The sequence below is a fragment of the Camponotus vicinus genome, unplaced genomic scaffold (genome assembly GCF_025532165.1).
Source record: "Camponotus vicinus isolate PSW18456_S1 unplaced genomic scaffold, iyCamVici1.0 SCAF_5, whole genome shotgun sequence".
Lineage (NCBI taxonomy): Eukaryota > Metazoa > Arthropoda > Insecta > Hymenoptera > Formicidae > Camponotus > Camponotus vicinus.
In genome coordinates this window covers 9,860,747-9,870,456 of record NW_028141977.1, presented here as the reverse complement: position 1 = coordinate 9,870,456, position 9,710 = coordinate 9,860,747, and the positions used below count along the sequence as shown (strand labels likewise).

Sequence of the window (9,710 nt, the reverse complement as noted above, 5' to 3'; positions counted from 1 at the left end):
TAGTCGGTAATACTTATATGTAGAATATATAGGGTGTAACGAAAATATTGGATACTATTTATACACCAGCTTATTTTTATATTGAAAATAATTCGAGAAAAATACAAACTTTAATCTTGATATAATTAAATCAAATATCTTACTTGAATCTTATAAAAGTATAGACAAATGTAAGAAAGTAAATGAAAAACAAATAATTTCTATAGTTTTATACATATGAAAGATTTACGTGCGAGGTTAAACTAAATTCAATTAAAAAGTATAACTTCTTACGATTTATACATATATTTATAATTAATTGTAGCAATTTTTTGTTTTAAAAGTTACAAATAATTGGATCTCTTATTAAATCTAAGATTAGTTTATTAAATCTCATTCATTTCTCTTTCTTTCATTTACTCCTTTTTTAAGTTTTATTTATTAAATTATGTAAAATTATAGAACTCTCTCTTTCTATTTTTAAAATTTATTTTTCATGATATTAATTGTATAATAATATATCATATCTATAAAATATATATATATATATATATATATATATATATATATAAAGAAATTACAAAAAATAGTTACTATAAAAGTAATTACTATGAAAGAGTAGTTACTATAAAATATTGTAAATATTACTGTAAATATTATTTGTATTATGCATTAATTTAAAGGTATTTTTTAAATTATATTAACATTACATTTAACTACTAGAAATTAATGCTGCACTGAAGACAATATTAAATTGACATAAATTAATAAAAAAAGATATACTTTTATATATATTTTTGAAACTAGTTTTGAGATTGTTGATTAAATATTTTTGACACGCTCAAAGATATAAGATATTCAGATGGGATGCTAATTATGTTCTTGTTCTCTTGTTCGAGTGAAACACAAGTCCCAGATTATCTTACACGTTAATTACGGAGTAATTAACTCTCATCGTCCTTGTCTCGGTGTCATCAGATGCGAGGCTAAGTAATGGAAAGCCGATGGAGCACGATTTACTTTCTTAAAGCAGAATCTCCCGCGAACCCGAATTGCCGCCATCGATGTGGAATAAAAAGTGATGATGGCGTTTATCGACCCTCCTACATCCAACCCTGCATCCCCTCAAAAAAGACGCAACAAAATACGACGTTGCTGGTTCCAACCCGACGCCATTAAAACTTAATTTCATGCCTGTTACTCGCCTGTACTTTTAACGATCCCGATAAGCGGGCCACATCAGTTTTTGATGTATAACAATTTCGACAAATTTATCAACGTGTAGCCTGACTCATAAATCTTTTCACTAAATTTAAAATATTTATTTTATCTTTGTTTTAGAATTGTTGAAAATGAGGAACTCCGAAAATGAAGTTCTTATAGCGTATAATAAAAAAACTCATTGCTAAACTTAAACTCAAGAATTTATTTTTTAAGATTTTAGATTGAAACTTAAAAATGTCGAAAGTTCTTGCGAAGAGAAAATTGATATCAGATTTCTGAAAGAAAACTTTTTGTTATTATGATTAATTTCGTAAAAATATGTCACATGTTAATGTTATGTTAAATCAAATAAAATTTTGTTCTTTATTTATTTTACAAATAAGAGATATTATTTTAATAAATTTTAAATTTGTAGTTTTCTTAAAAATTATATAAAGCTTTCATTAAAAAAAAATATCTTAAAAATCTCCAATATTATAAAGAGAGAATATTTATATATATATATATATATATATATATATATATATATATAATTAAATAGATAAATTAGATTTTATATAAGTTGCAGATTTTCTGTAAAATTGATATAAAATCGTTTTACGAAAAAGTTTAACCTTTTTAAAGTGCTAAAAGCCAGTATTTTATAGAAGTCTAAACATATATGTGTGTGTGTATGTGTGTGTGTGTGTGTGTGTGTGTGTGTGTGTGTGTGTGTGTATACATATACATATACATATATACTTTAAAGATTAAACACTTTTTCGTAAAATGATTTTATATCAATTTTACAAAAAATCTGCAACATATATAAAATTTAATTTATCTATTTAATCAGTTATTAGAAAAAATTGATTTATTATAACTGGAAAGATTGGTAGTTAATAAAACGATAGCTTATTTATGTAAAACATTTCTGGAAGCAAAATTAATGTTTAATTATTTGGAAGTGCTATTGTATACGGATTTAAGCTAAAATGCCAAATTAAATGTCAGCAGTGACTTTTGGGGTTTTCAATCCTTGCGGTATATGAAATAGACCAACCGAAACAGGTAACTGAAAGCATTTTCAGCAACAGGTATTGATACCCTATTATCCTCGCGCCATCGATTCGATTGGACCTGACCCTCACGTGGCAGGTACGTGACACGCGCTCAGGTAAAAATCACTGCAGGTAGACATCGATTACCGTGATTGTAGTGCTACACTTGAAATGTCAACAATCAGTAACTTTAGACGGTTCTTAGGCCTTAAAAAGGCCTCTAAAGAATTGTAGGTCTTTAAAGAATATTGCTTGAAATAATATAATTGCGATTTTAATATTGTAAAAAAATGATTTTATTACGATATCTTTTTAGTAATTTTATCTTATCATTTATCACATGCTTCAGTTTTTATGGAAGTGATAATAAAATCAATTTTAATATAAAACATTTTTATGTATGTCAAAGCAAAATATGTGATGTTATACACATCATATTGAAATAAATGAAGACGAGAAACAAAATTTTAGAGAGACTTATACATAACTGTATTTTCAAAATTTATTATATCTCTAATTATTTTTCAGATTTTATTTAATTATCGATCATTTATAAATTTAAACATCTACTGATAAAAATTCTAACAATTGTAAAAATATTTAATACGAGCATAGAAGCAATGTAAAGAGATACAAAAGACGCCATTGCACGAACGGGAGATGCGAATTGTATTTCTGATCGAAGAACCATCTTTTAAACTCCACCCTTACCGCTCTCAGTCAATCTATAACAAGTCATACAATGCATGTTTTATTATTTCAAGGTCAGCAAAAATTTATGGATGATATATTTTAGCAATAGAATTATTGCATTTATATATTTTTCTGAATTTATTTTTTTTAATTTGAAAAAAAAATAAAAAATCTTTCTTTATAAAAAAGTTTGATAGAAAGAATTATATTATTTACAAAATAATATATTGAAAATAATATCTATAGCTACTAAAATATGTGTATGTGTTGAAAATAGAGCAATTATCTTTCCACCCAAAAAATTAATTATATTTTCTCTAGAGATATCTTCTATTCATTATGTTTAATATAAAAACACATACAAAATGATTTTAGTTTCGTTAAATAATATTATAAACTTGATTGTTCATCGCGATTGAATTATTTCTTATGTAGACATAAAATCTTAGCGTGAGACTATATAACTTTATCACATATCACAAATAAAGTGTATCATTCAATAATAAAAGAAAAAAATGAAAAAAATTTATATAAGAAATATTTAATTCAATTCTTATCAATTTTGAATAATTATTTAATAGAATAATAATAAACGTATTTGATTATATCTTAAGAAGTATCATAAAATTCTGTATGAGTAGAAAGTATCGAAATAATTATTTATTTTTTTTTTGCTTTTAATCTAACGTATTCACTATATTTGGTGTCGGTAGTACTATACATGATAAAAATGACTAATCATTTTACTCATTCAAGATTCTATGTGATTAATTCATGTACTTGATCCATGATGTGTATCATTATGTAAATGAGAATTCAGAATTTTTATTAAGAAATAATAAATGTTCTCATCGAAAGCAATAAAATAGGATGATTATCGAGAATGAATTCTGATAATATAGGTATGTCTTAACGAGAAAGAAGAGAAAGAAAAATCGAACTCTCGGATGCGTCCGCTAATTAATGATAATGCATTTTTTCTTCACAAAATTCCATGGAGAGGCGCGGTTCTGTCCATCCTGCACTCCGATCATCGCGATATCGGTTTGCAGCCGCGACCTTCCAATTAAGGGCAATTTCGAAATTTCCCGAGGCGGCTCGTCTCGGGAAATATTTCTCTCGCAGCGTTCCTTGTCTGCGAGGAACGGCGACGGGGAGATAACGTCGGAGAAATCGCTCGGGCGCAATAAGTCAAATCTTGTTTGCGAGTCGGTACCTAGTTAGGACGACTGACCGGGTCTGCCGTGTCGAGGGTTCGACGCGCGGAGATGGGCTCGGCGAGAGGAACAAGAGAGGGTGAACCTCGAAACGAGTCGACGGACGGGGAGATTGAAGCACCGAGAAGAGCGGCCGATGAGGGGCGGGAAGGTGAGTGCGCGAGTACCTCCTCATCGACCGTATAATTAAACCGGGCGCTGATTAAAAAAGTTACCGTGGCCGTAAGATCATTACAGGGCCTCCGATCCCTCCCGCTATTCTCCATCCTCTGGCCCTCTGCGAGGGCCGAGGTTCGTTCTCCTCACTGTCGCTCGTTCGCTTGCTCTCGGTTCTTCGGGGGTTGTAGCCTCTTCCCACGCGCGTGGTTTGCCCCGGCGAATTCAGACGTCGTGTTTTTCAGCCCCGCGAAGAGTCCGCAGATGGAGAAAGTCGACTGGTTATCTTGTTGTCTCCATTAGTTTTGCGACATCGTTCCTCATGTAACGTGTTCGATAGACTTTCTTTCGGACTTGTCTTATATGCATAAATTTCTTTGCTGGAAAACAAAATTACATAATGATATGAGAACGAAAAAAATGAGAATAAAAATAATTGACAGAAAATATATAAAATTATGCAGATAAAAAAATATATATGATTACAAATACAGTTAGAGAATAAAAAGAAAGATATATGTTCTCGTTCAATTTTTGTTTCAAAAAATATTAGCATGCTTATCAAAAATATGTCAAATAAAATGTATCATACAGTTGAGTTTTAATCAACCATTCTTGATTGATGGAGTACAATTATTTTATGATGTTCAGATCCGCGTCACAAAATTTCCAATCAAATTATTCATATTTTGAGAATTAAACTAATGTTTCCAAACGAACTTATTAGCTTTGTCTTTTATATTCACTCATAAATAATGAAAAAATATCTTTGCAAAGATTTCACATCTCATATAGAAATTAAAATATCGAAATAAATAATTGAAAGAAGCACTATATACTTAAATACATATACACACGAATATCATGAAAAAGACACTTATTAAGATTTCAAATTACCTAATGGATTAAAATTATCAATATGCACACATTATTAAAGGTAGCATTAACGCGGATAAAAAAAAATAAATAAAATAGTTTTGAAAGCGTATAAGTTTTATCGTTTTTTCACTCTTGAATGAGTAAATCCCTCTGATTCAACCTCTTGAAAAATTTCTAGAGGAGAGAAAGTTAGACGGCGGACCGCAGTTACCCCTATTCATTTCCTTCATTATGCAGACTAATGCGGATCATTGTAGCCGCATCATGACTTGGTTGTTCTTACAAACACATTTTGGTGAACTTGCAGTTTCGCAAATCATCGTGAGAAAATAACATCTTCTCTTCAAATGACTTTGTATAAATTTTGTAATGTGGCTAATACTTATCATTATTTAAATACTTATCATTATTTATCATTATTTAAATTGTTATATATCTCTAAGTCTTAAAAGTAAGTATCCGAAGAAAGTTTGAAAATGTTTTTGAAATAATTTGAAAAATTATATCTTGGAAAAAAAGGAAATCTCGTAAATATATTTAAGCAACGTCATGCTTTTATAATGTGTATACACAAACAGTGTTCCTGGATTTCTGCGTTTTCGTAAAGTGGAAGCACTTTTAAATAATTATTTTGTAAAGCACGTTTCGAGAGAAGTAATAAATTCTTCATATTTTTTGTTTAGCGTACTGCCAAGATTTCTTAAGAAATTTGCAATTATTTTTTCGCATCTTTTATAGTTTATCTGATTTAAACAAGATAAATCTGTTTCTTTTTCTGTGACATTCCAGAATTAAAAAGGATCTATCGATAGAAGAAGAACCGCTTAGAAAATAACACTATGGCTGTACAAGAGATATCGCCAACATTATATTCAATGTTTCATCGCAAGTAGTAAATTTTTTTCGCCAAGCGTACTGCAAGGATCTCGGGAAGCTTGCTAGCGCAACCTCCGCGCCCCTTTTCTCGTTTTGTGTCCGGGTGTAGCCTCTCGTCTCTCCGCCACTGATGGAAACTTTCTTAAAATTCAATATGAGCCTTGCGGGCATCCCTACGAGTCCGGGTCGCCACCCCCGGCAAACGAGCCCCTTCGGCCGATGGCGGCGGAGCCTGGTTACCATGGCGATTCTTTTGCTTGACAGGTGGCTGCAACCACCACTACCGCCGCCGCCGCCGGCCACCCTCTCTACTCTCCCCACTTCCTTCAAACTCGTCCATTCTGCCTGCCACGGTTACGACGAACCAATCGCACATAGCGAAAAAATATTCAATCACGCGTCAAGAACCTGGCCGATGACGGTGGTGGTAGTAGAGGAGAAAAAGAGAGAAAGAGAATCGAATCGCCCCCTCACGACCGCCATCCCCCTTGCCGACGATGGGGACGAAGGTCGATGGCGGTGGAGGTCGAACCGCCCCGTTCCACTGCTTTCTCTTCCCCGTCCTCCTCCACCTCTCCCTGCCAAGTACGATGGAATAATAAAATGCCTCGGATTACATATTCAAAATCAATGGCTCCGTACCTTCGACGTACGAACCGGGGTGGGTGGGTGGGATCTATCTCCTTCCACATCGGACCCCCGGGTTTGTGCATCGGGGAAAAGGGTGGATGGGAGCTATGGACGGGGAAAATTCCGCGGCCGACATTTTAAGCAACCACATTGTCGTTACCAATTAATTCCCTTCTTGAACGTCTCTTTTATTTCTATAGTAAGTCTTGCGATTTCGAGGGATTTCGACCTTCTTCTTAAATCTTAAGGGATGTTAGCTTCGAGCAAAGTCATTCTGTCTGCGAGTGGCACAATTCACTCGAAACAGGGTTTCTAGGAGAAATCCTGCATGAAATATATTAATTATTTTGTAATTAAAATTTTTTATCCTTATAATTTACTTTGCTTCTTATACTCTTTTAAAAGTATTAAGTTTCAAAATTTTTTTATTTTTTTATTTTACTTAATAATTTTTATTAATTTTTTATTTCAAGTATAAACATTTCGATGAAATATATAATTATGTAAATTTATATAATGCAAAACAGAATTAATTTTTAAAATTTCATTTGATCTATGAAATGATGAATCATAAAATAGAAAAATTAAGTAACGATAAAATAAGTAAGCGACAATAGTCACATAAACATAATTTTTCATTTGTATACGTACTAAATTTCGATATTTATTTCATTTTCGTGATGGTAGCATGAAAAGAATTCGAATAATTTTTTAGGGCATTTTTAATTATAAGCGCTTTGGTCAACTTTAATTCCGTTAAAAATATTATAATTTATTTTCAAATAATTACCTTAATTAATTTTTTAATTATATTAATAAATCATAATTTATTTTATATTTATATCAGCAATAAACAATTCCATATAAATGTGTTAATAAATAATATATCAAATATTGATATAATGTTGTATTTTTTAAATTATATAAATTATATAATTCTTAAGTAACATTTTTATAATATTTTCGAAAAACTGAAAAAAAATTGTTTTAATCCCTTTCTCTTTTTCTTTTTTTTTCTTTCTTCTTCTTTCTTCTCTCTCTTTCGAAGAAAAATCCTTAATAGGAGCTCATATTACTTGGGACTTTCAATTTTTTATTAAATTTTTTATTAATTGCACGTAACCAGATGCAACTTTAATGCGATTTTATAAAAATCGAATACTATAAAATCTGCTTGATCATTATAAGTCAATAGTTGAGTTATGCGTAATAATTTCACGAACAATCGATGCGGAAATCATTAAAGACATATTTGGTAAAAATTAACTGGTAATTGATTGATTTTTCTGAGGTTAATGACATCATTTCCAGACGAACGACTGCTGGAAATTACAGCTAATTCAATCGAGTAGAATAAAGCGCTGAATAAAGTGACAATAAATTGAATTCTTGTAAAAATATGTAACTTGTTCAAATAATTGTTATCACCTAGATAAAAGAATATTGTTTTATCACATCTTTCTAATGAATATGATCTATAGCATATTTGCACATTGAAACTAAATGTATATATATATGTGTATAGTTGCAGAATTTAAAAATAAACAACTTTCCTTATATATTTGATAATATATATTTAGGAAAATTGAAATTGTATTTAATTAATATTTTATATATTTACATCTTTAAACACACACATATATATATATATATATATATATATATATATAATTAATATTTAGCCAATTATATGTCGTTATGATACAGAAATAATTAAAATATTTTCTTCATTAATAATGAATTATTAAACATCCGCGTTTAAATATAAAAAAGTACTTAAAGTTCAATAAATTATTTTTAATTTATATTAATATACATTTTCATATAATAATAACGCGCGCGCGCAAGTCTAACATATTAATATCGAAGATATGTATTAAATATCAATACTGCACATATTCAATTATGTATGTACAGAAATCATTTGGGAAGATCTCATTTGGAATTTATTAAATTATTTAAATTCAATCTTTATTAAAATATTTGTCAAAATAATTAAAATTAATCATGCATTACGTTTGGCGATTATCATTGTCACAATATTAATATAAAATCAATTAAAATATGTAGGAATTCAACATGCATTATAACAAACTACTGAATTCTTAGTGATTAAATCATAAAGAGAGAAAATGAGATTTATTAATTAATTTAGTTATGCCAAATAAAAAGTGACACAGTTTAATTGATTGATTTATCTGTAAAAATCGATCTTCTTCTCGATCTTACCGATTATAGCAATGTGTTTCCTTCTGCTGCATTTTGCCGCACTAGTCGCACGATTATCAAAATAATTCAGACGCAGTAGGCAACGTGGAGATTTGATGGCCGGCCGTTTTCAAACTGGCCTCTTGCATATTGCGTGAATGGAGGACCCGTTCCAAGGGCCACCCTTTCGTCGACCATGTAGTGGGGTGGACTTGCTCGCATTTCACGTGATCCCTTAAGAACACCACTGGGACTCCCCCTGGACGTCACAGAAGAACTGGACTTTCAAATATTTTCTGGACTCAGTTCATGTCATTCAGCCAACGGATATTACACCAGTGAGTTATTTAATTTTTACTTCGATTGCCTAATGTGCGACAAATTTTTATCTTATTTTAAAAAAGTTATATATGTAATATAATTTATATAAAGCACATATAAGAACTATATTCTTTTATAGCGTGACATATAATTTGGTAAGTGTAGAGTAAAATAAAATTTTAATTAAAAGAAGTTAATATTTCTAAAATTTTATATATAAAAAAACAGAATTATCTTGACAGTATTCTTTTTATTATGAAAATATGTTATAGAATTAACACTAGAATGTATATTGGTGGACAGTTTGTTTATCTTCGATCTCAATTTCAATCATATATAATATTTGGAATTTAAATAGTTTTTTTAATCATTGGATATTGATAAATATTGTAAAGAAAAAATTGATGTTTGAAATGTTAACTGAAATTGAATTTTGTGATATAATATTTGTATGAATTAATTTTACTCTACTATTTCTCTACAAATT

The 9,710-nt window shown here is 29.9% G+C and overlaps 1 long non-coding RNA gene across 1 annotated transcript; it reads right to left on the bottom strand.

The window, feature by feature from the left end:
• Positions 1-2,749: 2,749 nt before the first annotated feature.
• Positions 2,750-9,021, bottom strand: LOC145972019 (uncharacterized). The gene is made up of 3 exons (XR_014439022.1): positions 8,924-9,021; positions 4,369-4,689; positions 2,750-2,968 (listed from the first exon to the last, which is right to left on the bottom strand). It is a non-coding gene; the product is annotated as an uncharacterized LOC145972019 (long non-coding RNA).
• Positions 9,022-9,710: the final 689 nt, after the last annotated feature.